The following is a 16,626-nucleotide window of genomic DNA, read 5'->3' on the forward strand; positions in this document are numbered from 1 at the left end:
AAGAAAGGCCAATACCACCCAGATACTCAGATCCTCTGGCACCATCCAATGGATGAAGTAAATATTTCCATACCTCGCTAATCACAGGAATCCAACTTCTTTTCCAGTGCTCCGTGCATGGGCTCCCCATTGAAGGATTGTCAGCCAGTAAATGACCTTTTTAGGGAGGTTTTTCAGCCCTGATTTCAGAACTTGACCAAGGGGTAATATTCTGTCCCTTCCACTGTGTCTTTGCCATCTCTGAAGCAGCTCTGGTATTGTATTACAAAGGGAAGGATTTTGTAGGGCTAAACCAGTGATGTGGCCCTTGGTATGCAGAGGAAGCTGTCCATTCTCAGCAGGTGAACCCTGCATGCCGCAGAGTGGCTAAGTACAAGCAGACTGGGGATGGGTCACATATCTCAGGTGTGGGAGGCTCCACAACCTTCAGTAGTAGGGAGGCTATTTGGATAATTTGTACTACAGTGAGTTCAACATACAGAGAGAAGATTTCTTCTCTGGTCCCCACGTTATTGTCCCAATTCCCATGCTGGCAACTCCAGGCCTGATACCATTCAGAGGGTCTGTATGCTCCTTTAACAGCAGTAAAAAAACAGTCCAGAATTCACTGAAACCATTAGGCATTCTTTCAGTAACTATAAATACTTGAGCTCTTTGATCCAGCTTCTGTTGTAGTCAGTGGAGGTTGTGCAGTTGATGATCTATCCAAAATCATGTAGATTTCAACAATGAGAATGGCATGGACAAAAGGCAAAAGTGTCATCTCCCTTCATGGACGCATTTGACTTTCCCACTTTCAGTTACGAAAAAAATGTGGAAGTTGGACACTAATATACAATCCCCACCCCCAATAAGTCTTTAAACTGTGTTCTGCTTGCACACACCATTGCACTGGCCTCACCAAGATGCCTTCTTTGACAGGCCAAATTGTATTGCTTAATTCTTTGGATTGTACCATTTGTGAACAGTTATTTACAAGGAAAATATTTCTCTTCTTTTCTCATCTCATTTTATACCTGCCAAATCTCCTCACCCTTTTCATCCATTCGTAACACCTGTGAAGAGCCCATTATCGTTCGTTTGTTTTTTGTCCATTTTATCTGTTAAAGAATGAGATTGAGCAGATCTGCTTTTTTATCAGCTGCTATGACTGCCTGTTGCAATGTCTATTATGTAAACTTGAGCGCTATGGATAATCTGTTCATCTTAATGAATTTACGATCTCATTGTCTTTTGACATGACTTCATGGAAATTAAGGAGATGATGTTAGCAAGACAGTCAGTCGATAACGGCTGACTATGTTTGTTTGTCTTGTTTTAAGAGAAGACTGCTCTCAGTGGTGGCAGATGACAGAGCAAGGAGCAATAGTCTCAAATTGCAACACGGGAAATACAGGTTAGATGTTAGGAAAAATGTTCTCACTAGGAAGATAGTGAAGCACTGGAACAGGTTATCCAGAAAGGTTGTGAAATCTCCATCCTTGGAGGTTTTTAACCCCTGGGTAGACAAAGCCTTGGGTGGGATGATCTAGTTGGGGGTAGTCCTACTTTGAGCAGGGGTTGGGACTAGATGACTTTGAGTTCCTTTCCAACCCTAATTTTCTATGATTCTGTGATTCTAAATGAATTTATATTTTCACTGTGGCCAGCTGTAATGGGATTTTAATGTGTTTTATAAAGCTCCAGCACCTGGAAGCATGTGACCAAGTATCTCAATTTTTATTTATTTACATGTATTGCCATTCTTCATAGTTGCAGACAAAGCATTGAAACTATGAAGTAAGTACACCTTAAAGTCTCAGAAACTGGAAAGCAAATAAATGTTGCATTATCATACTGTTTTTATTATTTTAAAAAAATTCTTTCACAATTAAGCTGATTTCATGATGGGGTGGGGGACAGCTCATGCCTTTTAAACTCTTGGGGTTGGCAGTACTACATTTAAATGAATATTTTATTGCTTATTTTAAAACATCAGCGTAATAAACTATCTTAGGCCAGCTGCCAGACATTTAAAATACACAGTTACTTCCTGATAAAAACCTAGTGTCATTACAGAACATAGTGGATTTATGGCTGAAACAAGATTTTGTAGGGTTTTGAATCTATCCCGTGCAGCAGTAGATTTTTATGTGCAGTTTCCTTTTCTTTAATCAATGATTTTGAGTAAGAGTATAATGTATTTATACCATCTAGGGCACATCTTGACCATGGGAAGAATCTCCTTCTGAAATGACTAGGATGAGTTAAGGGTCACTTCAATGAGTGAAGCTCTAAGGTCTAATCTTCCAAAAATGGGCTTTAATTTTGGGTGCTATTGCTTACGTACCAATCTGGGGCAACTGGTGGTATGGGCAAGGGACAGAAGTTGCACATAAACCAGTTTAAGTGATTGGAAAGTGGTTTAAACCTGTAACAGAATGGAAGTTCAGTGCACATAAACTACTTTCAAAATGGCGAAAACTAGTTGAAGATAATCCTGGTTGGACGTAATATCAGACTTGACTGATTTAAATTAAAATGTTTTATGGAACTTATGTCCCAAATCCTTTCCTGATTCAAGTTAACTCAGTCGTGCAGCATCCCAAGATGCTTTGCAGCCCTGGGCTGTGCTGTGTGCTCTGACACCAAGGCTGGCCCTGCCCTAAGCTGTCACAGAGCTGAATCACTAAAGCCTCAGTTCCCCAGCCTGCTTGCTGCCTGCGTCTGTCAGCCCAGTAGGACAGAGGGCAGGAGAGCAGATGGCCAGTCCCCCTTAGCCCCAGGCTGTACAGCAAGGGGAGGAAAAGCCCCTATGGTAGGGGCTTTTTGCTCCTCCACCCCACCTTGCAGCCGAGTGAGCCAAGCAGGGATTGGCTCAGCCCCACGCTTTCCCCAGCCTCCTCCTCCTAGATGGGGAACATACCCCTCCCCACTCCCACCTGGCACTCACTCCCCCAGCCAGGGTCTAGGGTGGGAGAGAGAAGCTGCCACCCAGGAGCTTCTCACCTACCCCCTTGCAGCTCTGAGCCAGGCTGGGTTCTGCTCGGACGTGTCCCTACAGTTCCTGTTGGCTTCAGCTGGAAATGTTCTGTGCTTAGCACCTCTGAAAGTAAGGCCTGGGGACACTATTAGAGTATACTTTGAAAAATTATTTCTGTTAGCCAGGTAACTTGGAGTTGGCCTGCAATACCTGAGGCTTAAATGTCCCTCTTGCAACATGTGGTGAACTGGGAAAGTGAAAGATGCAGCAAACCAGTGGCAATGGGTTGGATGCATTACACATGTCAATGCAAGGAAGACAGGGGTATTGGAACGTGGCTCTCAGCCAGAGAATCAGCTGGAGGACAGCCCCAGTGTCACCTGCTGTCAGTTTTGCTGAGCCTAGCAGGTCCACTACATAGTAAAGAAATATAATCAACAGGCTTGGTAGAAAACGCTGCACCCAAAATAATATTTATTTACGTTGCAGTAGCGCCTAGGAAAAAATGACCTTCAAGGCCCACCCACCATTGGGCTAGGTGCTGTACAGACATGGAACAGAGACTGTCCCTGTTTCAAGGAACTTACAGTCCATTTAGAATTCAGGGTTACACAAAAGTATCGTAAAACTTGCAAAGCAAATCACGACTTAATTGATCGAGGCATACAGTTGACAATGCACACGCATACGGTGTATCTAGTTATTTCATTATCCTCCACTTGGAAGACAGATCATTCTCACCACCCCAATCAGAAGAGCTCCTGAGAGAATTACATAATTTTCAATTCCTTGTCCTGGGATAGTGACACATGAAAAGTTGGGGACGTTGCTAAGGCTGGCTAATGGATAACATTTCAGTAGCATAAATTAAAGTAGGACTGACAAAGGGTAATAAACATCTGGAGTAAATTACCAGAAAAGGCTGTTGAAGCAGAGTGTGAACGAGCACAAATGTAACCTGGATTTGTTTATGGAGGAGAGAATTGATGAGTGTGTGGAAATTGCAGGAAGGTGAGACTAAGCTAAACAAAAAGGGGAAGACATGTTGGAGCAGATGGCCTTTCCCTCATTCCTGATGCATCTTGTGTTCTAAACAGGCCAAAAGGACACAAATAGCAAAGCCAGGGAGTATGGAAAAAAAGAAGAAAGATGGGGAGGTCATGACGCAAGAATGAGCTACAGAAATGAGACGAGCCCAATCCCAGCTCCTTATAGTGCAGGATCCAGAAGGAGGCAAAGATGGTAATGCTTACTCCCCTGTCGTGGTCTGGCTTGTGGTTATTGTGACCTCTAATGCAGGTTAGGGACCCCAGTGGGCTGTTCTGCCAACCAGGAACAGCTGGAGCACACTGGACCTCTGGACAGTCCTTTTAGCCCCTCTCCATGCCCGCCTTCTCCACCAGTCAGCTGACTCTACTCCAGGTAAGAACTTCTACCATTCCAGGGAATTCCCACTTGTATTGGTTATCTGTAGGGACCTACCACATTCAAGGACCCCAGCAGCTGATTACACAGCTGTAACATGGTCAGGGCCCACAATTTCACAGCTGTATCATGGCTGGGGCTGCCATTTTTAAGGCGGAACAAAGTGGGCCCCCTCACACCTCTGGCCAAGGGGCACCTGAAGTCTCACCCCTCCCAGGCATTGAGTCAAAGCAAAATACGGTCTGCCTGCTGGATCCAGCCCCCCAGGTGACTGGATCTCATCCACGGATGCCCCTGTGGCACTCCACATGGGGCCATGCTCTGCCCAGGGCAGCCTGCACTGGACTTCTGCCTGTGCCTGCTGGCCCAGGCCCTGGCCAGCGTGCAGCTTCTGCCAGGGGGCTGTTCCCAGTGCAGCTGGGTGCTGCTTTGCACCCCCACTTCCAGGAAAGCTGCTCATGCCCCTGCTGAACTGTGCCATGCTGTTCTGAGTGGGTAGGCAAGCAGCTTCAGCCAGGTGGGTTCTGCCACAGTGCCAGGGCTCCAGCTTCAATTCCTGGCCACTTTTCCCAGGAACTGGAGCCAAAGCCCCACATGCTGGGGCAGGAGCAGCTTCCAGCAGGCTGCTCCCAGTGCCGCTGCAGCTGGGTGCTGCTATGTACCCCACCTCCAGCAGCAGCTCCTGCATGTGCCCCCCGCAATTTCTGCACTCACAGTGGGGCATGGGTCTGCAGCCTGGCCTGACCAGCACTGGGAAGGACCCATCTCCACATCCCAGTGGGCAGCACTTGGTGCAGGAAGGAGCATTGTGCCACTATGGCTGCCAAGGTAAGGTGCCCTCTGCCCAGCCAGCAGCAGCAGCGGGCCCAATTCCACGCCATTCCTGGGAGCTCCGCGCCAGCCATGCAGCCATGGCTGCCAAGGTGTGAGGTGCCATAGTGGCAGCAATGCAAAATTGTGCCCCCCCACTTGCTGCCGGATGGGCAGGGAGTGCCTCAACCCGGCGGCTATGGTGGTATGGTGCTCCCAGTAGCAGTGGTGGTGGCAGCACCAAGCCTCTCCGCCCTCCCCTGCTGGGTCTCACTTGCTGGGCTGCAGACGCTGCTCCGGCCTAGTGCCTGTCGAGCCAGGCTGCAGCCCTGTGCTCTGCTATGGGCGTAGAAATCGGGTGGGGGGTAGCACATGCCCCCATTCTCTCCGTGTTCCCACCCCCCATAGACTTACCTGCAGGGAGCTACTGGAGCTGCTGTGCACCCCACTTCCTGGCTGCAGTGCCAGCCACATGCATGGGTGTGCATGCACATGCACGTGGCCTCCTGCCTCTGATTGCCCTCCTCCCAGTTCCCTAAGCTTGAACTCCGGCAGCCTGCAAAGGGAAACCCATGGTTTTTTCAGGTTTTTCTCCTTTAAAGGAGAAAATCCACATTTTTCTAAAGGAAACAAAACCTAGATCCCTGGTTATGAGGAAGAAAGAACAAAATATATTAGCAGCAAAAGGAAGAAAAGATGGAGCTCAAAAGGTTTGAGAGGACTAACAGACTTCAGCACTGAAAGGGAACGTTTTCTCTCGTGTACGTGCTGTGGTCTTCATTTGCTCTAAAACCTAATTTAAAATAAATAAAATAGAAGAAATTTAGGAACAGCATTATAAAGACATCTCAAGGTTCTGCCTGTGCGCACACACAAATGGCTCAGATTTCACTCTTGTGGATTATTATTGTATCACCACAACCTTGAGCTGTGTTTATAGTCTTGTAAGTTAAAGCATTGTGGGAGCTGCTGCTTGTTTTAGAGTAGTTAAAAGCCGTGTGGCCTGAGGGAGGGAGCAAGCAATTGGAGCACTGAGGATTGGGAGGTTTGGAATCCTGCCACTGACAACTGGTATGGCCTTGAGCAAGTCACTTCACCTTGCTGTACCTCAGTCTCCTGAATGCTAAAAATCAGACTAATAATACCCTGTGAGTGTTTTGCGGATGAGTCAATGTGAGCACTTTGAAGAGCCCAATACACATTTGCTGCTGAACAGACAATGATAGTATCTAAATGAGTAATAATTGTTATTGCAGAGAAGCAGAAGGTTGGAAACTTAGCAGGTATTCTCTGAACACTGTGAAAGACAGTAGAGGAGAACCTGTGGAAGGAACGATGGCTACCTGTATTGTTGTATGGAGGCTGAACCTAGCAGAACAGGGTAGGAGGGTCTGGGATTTCAGAGTGCTACTGCACTAAAAGTAGAAAAGAAATTTTAAATAGGAAGGGATCAGTAGGCCACAGAATGACTGACAAGGGACTAAATCCACAAACTGTAGTGAAAAGTAATTGATACAGAACCTTAGAAATTAGCCCCCCCTCCCAGTATCTGAGCACCGCAACAAGCTTTACACTTTGCATCGCAACACCCCTGTGAAGTATAGTGCTGTTCTACGCATGGGAACCTGAGGCCCAAGGTCATCCAGAAAGTTTATGGCAGAGCAGGGGCCTTTAGGCTAATAGCTGAACTCCTAGATTATTCTTCTTCTGTATTAGCACCTCATTCTTTTCCTAACCATATCTACTACATGTTTGTTTCTTCTGGCTTTTTATTTACCCTTCACTGACTGATTGTCCAGATAATTATTTTATTAGCATCGTATTGGAAAAGTCAGTTAAACAAAGGTGCAAGATGAGATTGTCACAAGTAGCTCCAATCTGAAAAGATTAATTGCTTATTTTGAAGGAAAAAATATTTCCTGAATGAATGAAAATCAGGTTTCTATCTTGAGGGTCTGGTTGGAAATATGAAGGGGTTTCCTTTTCCAGCAGACTCCTGTCCTCTGCAGTACAGTTCCATGGCCAAAAGATGTGCTGTCCTGGCAGCTAGATTTTTAAAATGGAAGTGGGTATTTGCTAATGGTCTCTTCTCCTCTAGTATATGTCATAAAATGATTAGATTGTTGACTAGTGTAAGAGTAATGTTGCAGCCATGATGGTCCAGAAATTGTGACAGGCAACATACCATCCTAAGAAATTCTTGCCTCTCATAGACTACTGAGTGTAAGTCAACAATGAATTACACTTTTGATAACACTTGCACTTGCAATGTTGCCAGCTTTCATAGTTTATCATGAGTCTCACTAAAATTGGTAATCTCCCTCAAGCTCCAGGTTCCTGGAGTCCTGTGATTACTTGAAGAGTCTGACTTGTATGTTTGTTTTTAAAGTAGGTTTCTAGCCCTAGCCTTCCTGCTGGTGGGGAAAACCTGAACTCTAATCCAATGACTGGGATAAGAATCCCAAATATACTGTGTGGTTTTAAAATCTCATGATTTTGAGGTTGGAGGCCTGACTCATGATTCTTGAATGCATGGGGCTGGTAATACTGCTCTTTTATAGTGTCTTGTGACCAATGTCTTCAAGACACCCCCTGCACCTAAGTGAAGGAGCAGTCTTGTGTCCATTTACAGATGGAGCAGAGAGAATTTTAGGACAAAGTTTTTCAGACTTTGGTGCCTAAAGCTGGTATCCTATAAATATCATAAATCTCAAATATGCTGTTAGGCATCTAAATTTAGGCCCAGTTCAACCTTTTGCTAGGGCAGGTACAGAAAAATTGCTGGAGTGGATCAGACTAACAGTCCATCTCTATGCCAGTATCCTGTCATGCCTCCTGTTACCAATTGCCACAGCATTAGGGATGGCTTGGGCCTGAGTTACATCCTGGACTGTTATGTTTTAATAGCCCCTGATGAACCTGTGCTCCACAAATTTTGTTTGATCCCTTTTTGAACTCTGACTGGCCTTTCTCTGACAATGGCCAGCTCTAGATACTTTAGAAGTAGATGCCCCCACGGTAGGCAGATGTGGGACAACCTCTTCTCCCACTCTACCCAGAGTGTACTGCCTCAGGAGCAGAAGGGAGGCAGCGTGTTTGGTGTTGGGGTTTACCAAAGTCAGCATCACCCACTGTCTTTCATATCCTACCTTATCTCTGGTCCACATCAGGATTTTGTCCATACCAGCCAAGGAGGTACAGAGATGCTGGAACCAGCCTTGCTGCTCCAGGGGTAGTCCTTAGAGGTGCTGCATGCACACTTTGACCCTTTCCCACTAGGCTAGCTGGCAGAAAGGGGGAGCAGGACAGTACTGAGTCAGGCTCCCTGGTTTGAAGTGATTGAAGCTTCCTAAGTGATTTTCTCCACAAACAGTAGCTGGGCAGGACAAGGAATAGACTCTGTGTGTCTTGTTTCCTGTTCCCCTGTGATGCACTCTCATGCTTAGACTACACTGTCGTGGTTCAGCAACAATATCAATATCCACACAAGATCAAAAGAAATATCTGCTTTTTCACTGCACATGAAACAGATGGTTTGGACAAACTGACGGGCCTTGTGCTGGTGTGCATCTCAGACACCTCTGGTGCTGAGCAAGTTACACTGGACAAAACCATTGCCAAGAGATCAGAATTAGACTCCATGGGAAGGGTTTTGTTTTACCAAGTGGACGACCAAGATCCATTTGAGACAAACCCTTGGTTATCTGACTAAAGTGTAGGAGCAGTTCATTAGAGGCAGGTCCTGTCAGACCAACCTGGTGGCCTTCTATGACCAGGTCACAAAATCCTTGGACGCAGGTGTCGCGGTGGACATAGTATTTCTGGACTCCAGGAAGGCCTTCAACACTGTCTCTTACACCATCCTCATTAAAAAACTAGGAGACTGTGATGTTGACACCTACACAGTCAGATGGGTCACTAACTGGCTGGAGGGTCGCACCCAGAGAGTGGTGGTAGACGGGTCATTTTCGACCTGGAGGGATGTGGGCAGTGGGGTCCCCCAGGGCTTGGTCCTTGGGACCGCGGTGTTTAACATCTTCATCAGCAACTTGGACGAGGGGGTAAAAAGCACCCTGTTCAAATTCACAGATGACACTAAGTTGTGGGGGGATGTGGGCACGCTAGATGGGAGGAATAGGATGCAATTGGACCTAGACAGGTTACAGGGTGGGTCGATGAGAACAGGACGGGTTTCAACACTGACAAGTGCAAGGTGCTGCACCTGGGGAGGAAGAACCAGCAGCATACCTACAGGCTGGGGAACTCCCTTCTCGTCAGCGCAGAGGCAGAAAAGGATCTTGGAGTTGTCATTGATACCAAAATGAACATGGGCCGACAGTGTGGAGATGTGTCAGTGTGGTCAGGAAGGCCAACTGTACCTTGTTGTGCATCCACAGATATATCTCAGGCAGGTCCAAGGAGGTGATCCTCCCCCTCTATGTGACACTGGTCAGGCCACAGCTGGAGTACTGCGTCCAGTTCTGGGCACCGCACTTCAAGAGGGATGTGGACAGCACGGAGAAGGTCCAGAGGAGGGCCACTTGCATGATCAGGGGGCAGCAGGGCAGGCCCTACGAGAAGAGGTTACAGGACCTGAACCTGTTCAGCCTGCACAAGAGGAGGCTGAGGGGGGATCTGGTGGCCTGTTACAAGCTAGTCAGGGGGGATCAGCAGGCACTGGGGGAGTCCCTGTGCCCCCGAGCACTGCTAGGAGTGACCAGGAATAACGGTCACAAGCTGGCAGAGGGCAGATTCAGACTGGACATCAGGAGGCGCTACTTCACGGTCAGGGCGGCTAGGATCTGGAACCAACTTCCAAGAGAAGTGGTGCTGGCTCCTATCCTGGGAGGTCTTTAAAAGGAAGCTAGATGAACACCTTGCTGGGGTCGTTTGACCCCGGTACTCTTTCCTGCCATGGCAGGGGTTGGACTTGATGATCTGCTCGGGTCCCTTCTGACCTGACCAACTATGAAACTATGAAATTCTGTTACCCCCATGGGCATACCCCTTGGATAAATAAGGAGACAACTGGAGGGTGATCCTGTTCTACAATGGGGACACTTACACACCCAGAGGGAATAATACAATCACTTCCACACTTTAGTCCAGGGGTGAGCAATTATTTCGGTTGGAGGGCCACTTAATGAGTTTTGATGAGCTGTTGAGGGCTGCAACAGTAGTCCCACCCCTTGATAGCTGCCATGCCTCCAGGTTGCCATTTTCCCCTCAGAAGCAGGGATTGAGGCTCCCCACCACTTCCAGCAGAGCCCCGTGAGCTGCACATGGTGGCTGGGAGTGGGGAAAGCAACTGGCTTCATTGTGCAGGGCTTCCCGGCAGTGGCACATGAGTCCTGGGAGCTGCAGGTGAGCCCTGCATGATAGAGGCAGGCCATCCTGGCTCCGCTCCTTGCCACTACATGCAGCTCCTGTAACTGGCTAGAGCATCGCACTGCCTGGCAGCTGTGCCTGCCTCCTGCTGCATCGAGGCCCCGCTGCCTGCTGCTGCTGCAACCGACAGTGGGGGCTGTGCACCATGAAGGGAGCATGTGGGGGGGTCCTCACACCCCACAAACCCCACCCATACCCTGATCACCTGAGCTCTGCGCTCCTGCCATCCCACCGGGCATGGGTCCCAGGCTTCATGCTCCCACCAGCCCCACGCTCCGTGTTCCCACCCAGCTGCAGCTTCTCTTCCTGGTGCCCAGAGTAAGCGCTGCAGTGAGGACATGAAGAGGAGCCGCTGGTGGCCAGGGAAGCGAAGCAGGTCCCATGGCAGTGGCAGCAGTGGCCCTGCCTGGAAGCTGTGCATGCTGCCTGGGGTCAGGGCCCTACCTCACAGGAGGGTGGGAGCAATGTGTGCGGGCTGGGCATGGTACAATTAATTGGTGGGCACTCGTGGGCTGGATGAAATCACCCGGCGGGCTGGATCCAGCCTGCGGGCCATATTTTGCCCACACTTCTTTGGTCGGTGACTCGAGTTGGTTGCAAGCTGTACATTGATCATCCTGTAGGTGCAACAGAATTCTGCCCAGTGTCTTCAGCAGAGTTGCTGATCCGGGCTTACATTGCCAGTGAGAGGTGAATTAAGCCAAATACATTTGTGTCCCAGGTAACCTCCTGACATAGTCATTCCCCTCCTTCCCCTCCCCCCCGCTTTAATATTAAAACAGAGTTTTAGGATCTGTCATAGAAACATATTTTTTGGAATGATGGAATATTTCAAAGCACTTCCAGTTCTGATCCTCGGTGCTCTGGGTTAAAGCACATTTTGCTGGTAGTGTCCTGACCATCTGAGTAGTAGGGCTGATTTTCTTGTAACTGTGACTTTACAAGAACATGGCAAAAGACAGAGATATCTGAAGCCAGTAAATGTTTCCAGATGGGAGCATTTCTGGTGAACTTTTTACTCTTGTGTCTAAATGAGGCACTGCTAGCATTCTAAACGACTGAAAATATTTTAATATTAAAAGGAAGTGTATTAGGGATCAGTTTCCACAGATTTATTTTGAATGAGGCAGCTTTAATGGTAGGAAGGAGAACTACTTTTAAAAAAATATGTATTTTAATTTATCCCTAGAAGCAGAAAGAGAGAGAGAGAGTCAGCAACGTGTGACAATAACGCAATGAGCCAGTGGAACGTCTTGAAAGGAACTGGCCTTGTTTTGGGAAATTAAGAAGTTGTGGGTAGCAGTTAACAAGCCTGAGAAAGTGTGTTATTTCTCAAGTGAAGCAGTTCTTCAGGAGGAAATTTATGAGAGTTAGGAGCAGTATTATCTGTGACTTTATTCTGTCCTTGTAAAGTGTTAGGTTTGAGTCTGTTGAAAAGGACTAAGACCAAATAAGGGCTTTTAGTTATAAAAGGCCAGCTTTTGATGCTTTATGAAAGTAATTTGACTGCATCAGATACAAGCCAGGGACAGGAGCCTAGTTCATAAATATCACCAATCCACTTCATTTAAAAAAGATCCCTCACTGCACAATTTTTTGCAGTGTTACTATTCTTTGGACATGAGGCCCACAGCTGAATCAGCAGGGAGATTGATTTCTCTCTCTCCCTTTAAGAGCGAGAAAGAAGGTCCCTTTGGGTCAGGGTTGAGGGCTTGAGGGGGGTGCTAATGGGAAAGTTCATCTTGCAGCTGCCAGCGATATAAAGTACCAGGCCCACGGAAAACAACAGGATGTGGGTTTCGAACACTTTGAGCTTCTTCATGATGTATTTCTTTTACTTTTCTTCTTTAAAAATAATACCTCAGCAAAGGACATTTTTGATCCCTTAATAAAAGCTTACTCTACCAACTTTTGGACATACCTCATTGTTTTTTTTAAACAGTCAGGGATACTTACAGTTTATACCCCTGGAACCAGCGTAGTGATCACTGTTAAGATAAATGTGGACTAGCTGGCTCAGCACCATGATATTGGTGCTGGTCACTTCAGATCAGTAGCTGAAGGTTGGTTTTGTCTAGATGCTGCCTGATGTTCATTGTGAACTGAGTTGATTGTTACCCTTCAGTTTTCTTTGCCTAAGTGCCAGCATTGCAGAAAAAAACACAACCTGCCGTTAATCAGCATCTTTCTTAGCACCGTGAAAGATAGTAAAAATCCCAAAGCGGTACATAACCCAAAATCATCTACCTTTTTTTTTTTTCCCCCCCCCCCCTTTAAAACCAAAGCTTAAAAATCGTCTCAATACAGTGTTAAGGCAAAATAACTTTCTGAACACGTGGGATGTATGACAATCAGTTGGTTCTAACTATCGGTAGAAAACCAGATGATGCAAGTGGCTTTTATAACTGGCATAATTGCATCCACATTAGGAAGCTACATTGCTTTAACAATATCAGTTTCTGAATTAATATAATTATAGCAGTGCAAAAGCTGTAGAGAGACTAGGAGTCAGAGGCTGTGGGTCCTGGTCTTGCTGTCTGCGCAGCTATCTGCAGGAAGAATTCAGGGCACAGAAACCATGGGGGGAGGGTCATGAAAGTTTCCCAGCATCGTTCCTTGTGCGTTTGCCTGCCACCTCCCACCAAGAAGGCAGCTTTGGTTACACGTGATCTGAGCCTCCAAGAGGCTGCGAAGTTATTTTGACTCTCTTTATAGCAATTAACTGAAGATCCTAACCCGTATTGGGTTCCCATTGTGCAAGATGCTGTATGAACAGTAGACAATCCCAGCTTTGGCAGCCTGCATAGACAAAACAGGCAAAGGAGGGGAGAGGACACAAAAACAGTAGATAAAGGCCCGAGACAAGGAATGCAACTGAAAAACCCCAGTTGAGGTGGAATGCACTGAAAACTTCCTGGGCGGCTTTGGTCAAGCCCATTGAGCCCTCCTGCTGATCACAGAGGAAGTACAGAGCAGAAATAGGAATGGAGCACAGTGTTCCTGAATCATGGCTTAGTGCTTTAACCACAAGATCATAGAGTGGTGTGGGGTGAGAGGACATGGGGATTTGGTTTTTTTCCAGCAGCCTCTGCCCCAGATGTTCCTAGTGCAGAGGGAATTGAGCAAGAGTCGGTTCAGCATTTGCACATGTAAACAAAATAGCACAATCCTGTGAACTATTTGTGTTTGTCACACTCCTGTGCCTGGAATCTAGTGTCTGTTGAACTAGGATCTGTTGACAGTATCGAATAAATCCACAGCCACCAAAATGAAAAAATACAACCTAATTCAGAGCCCAGCCCCTGAAGCCACCCCCTTAGGAAAAGGTGTGGCTGGCGTTTGTTACAAGCCTTACAAGATAAAATCTGGCTCCTGTCAGAATAGGAAGAAAAGTGAGTTTCAGGACTGAGAAGGGACAAAGAACTGGTTTGAGGAGGTTGGTTAGCTTAGGGCTTGGGAAACCTGAGCATGACTCCTAGTATGCCACAGATTTCCTGTATGACCTTGGACATGTCCCTTAGCCTCTCCATGCTTCAGTTCCCCAGCTAAAAAATTGGGGTATGGGTGGGGGGGGTATGGTAATTGGGGCTATGTCAGTATTGTCAACAGGAACGCTCAGCCCCCAAGTGCTTCTTTCATGCTTCTGTTTTTTTTCCACTGATAAATCCACTGGTTTATCTCAATTGAGGGAGTAAAACCAAGAAGAAAAACAGGCCCTGATTCTCCACTGCCATGTATAGGTATCCTAAGCTGTATGAACATGAGTGTAAAATGCTAGCATGCTGGCCATTTTGCACTCCCTGTGAAGCTGTAAATAGCTCTGTATTGGATACAGCAGTGAGGAATCAGGCCTTTATTTCTGCTCGAAGCATTAGTCTCAGGAAAGTTGCTTGTCTACATTAGCACTAACAGTAGCACTCCTTGATCGGTTGGAATACATTGCACGCTTTAGCAGTAGCCAAGAAGTAATTGCAAACATCAACAGGTATATCAAGCCGAAGCAATTCTGCTTCTGTCTGATGTTTTCTGGGTTTGTTACCTTCCCAGTTCCATCGCTGCAAAGACTTTCAAGAGAAAGAGACCCACTACATGCTCAAGAAGTGGAAAATGCAGTCTTGCTTCTGAAATCCTCGGCCGCTTGCTCTCTCTACTACTTCCCTTGAAGTTACTCTTTTCTGCCTTTTGATATCTGCCTTCTTCTGCAACTTAACAATGCAAGTTTTCAATAGTATGTGACCTCAGGCAGACCAAAACCGGGAAATGTTAAAGCAAATCAACAAAACTCCTGTTACCGTACATATACCCTTACGTAATGTTGAAGGAGTGAATTAAAGGTGCTTCTCATGCGAGGAGCTGGATTCTTCCTTTTGACACCAGTATCAATCAGGAAAAACACTTAAGCTCAATGGAATTACACCAGTAAGAGGATTCAAGGCTTTCATGCTGCTTTTTTCCTTCCCACTGGTAAAATGGGACTTGAGTTACTTGGCCAGGTTATGAAATTTAACCAGCTAATCTTTGAGATTCTGGCAGAGTGACCTTAAATAAATGAAGAAAAACCCAGAAAAATTAAGATTTCTACTGCTGCTTGATTAAAAAAAAAACCTCCCAATTTTTCTTACAATTATTCTGCTGGTTGGAGAACTCAGCTTCATGTTAAACCAAATACATGTCCACTCCTCCACCCCAAGTTCAAGTGAATGTAGGCTCTTTCACACTAGTCAGCAAATAAATGCCCTTTACAAACAATGCTTCCAGCAATAATTGTGCCTCAGCAGGCACTTAATTATTTTGGGCTATTGTGTTGCAGGTGCAATTAGGTGCTGTGTAGACTGCATGTAGGAGCAGGTAGCAAGCACCTTGTTTCTATGCTCATAAATCTCTGCGATGCTCCAATTATCAAGACATCTTGGGCTGGCAGTCTGTGTCTCTCTGTTTTGTGCTAGTCATTAATTTCAGAAATGCGTACTAAATTGATTTCCTTTTCATGACATTGTTTTCAAATGACTCTTCTGTTTTTCTCCTGCTCGTTCGTTTTTTGGCAGTCTCTGTGGCTAGGAAGCTGTGTGGAAGCTAAGTCAGAGCTCCTCTGAATTTTTCACTGGGTCAGTCTTCAATGTCTGAGTGTTTGAATTGGGGCAAGGGTGGTTAAAAGCATGCTACTGAGATTAAAATAAAGATCCTTAAAGCTTTGGAGGGTTCTTGTTTCAGCTGTGAACAGCAAGGCTTACATGCAAAGAGGGAGGGGAAAAATGCAGCAACATTCCTTTCACACTCCCACTCACTTCTGAGGTTCTTCCACTTCCTTCCTATGACTTTTTTTAGAACTGTAGTGTTTTTCTCACGTCCGGCAACAAAGGATGTTTTGTGCTGCTGCTGAGGTTGTTGGGTTTCCCCCCCGGCCCGCTTAGCTTTGGTCTGTAGTAGCCTGCTTGAAAATACAGCTCTTATTTGCGTGGGAACGTTAACACTTTTTGCTGCATGGTACCTTGAGGTAGATCAACTGCTGGGATTTTTTTGCCTTACGCTGTCAGAGTTTACCTCCATTTTTTCTATGTCTGCCTCATTTTTATGTAATAGTCACTTTGGTGCAATTCCAGACAAAAGGCCAGATCTGCTTCCTTCTCTGGAGTGACTCCACTAATGATAATTACACTGGTAAAAATTGGGCTAACTGCAGATTTACAGTGGTGCAACAGAAAACTGAACTTGGCTTATCAGCCTTCCAGTGCATTGTTGATTTTTAGTATACAACCCAACAAGATTGCTAGAAAGACATGGTTGATTTAAATATGTACCATATTTTGGAATAACAACTTTCAGTCTATCCAGACTATGGGTAGGATCACCAGTCCAGTGTTATGCTGGTGGTGGTGATTCAGAGTGGAATTCAGAGTAACTAGAACTGGGTAGATCAAGCTTTTTATTCTTAGAATATTTTGTAAAGTTTATTATCCTTTAATGTGCCAGTGTCATTGCCATAAACTAACTATAATTCTGTATGTGGACATCATACACTTCAGGGAGAGAAACACTAAAAA

At 46.1% G+C, this 16,626-nt stretch overlaps 1 protein-coding gene across 1 annotated transcript in view; it reads left to right on the forward strand.

Moving 5' to 3' along the window:
- MAML2 (mastermind like transcriptional coactivator 2) overlaps nt 1–16,626 on the forward strand; it is a 268,490-nt gene that overhangs the window by 43,639 nt on the left and 208,225 nt on the right. The gene's annotated exons all lie outside the window — the stretch shown is intronic.

This window comes from Crocodylus siamensis, chromosome 1, assembly GCF_052110815.1.
Source record: "Crocodylus siamensis isolate JL-2025a chromosome 1, ASM5211081v1, whole genome shotgun sequence".
Classification (NCBI taxonomy): domain Eukaryota; kingdom Metazoa; phylum Chordata; order Crocodylia; family Crocodylidae; genus Crocodylus; species Crocodylus siamensis.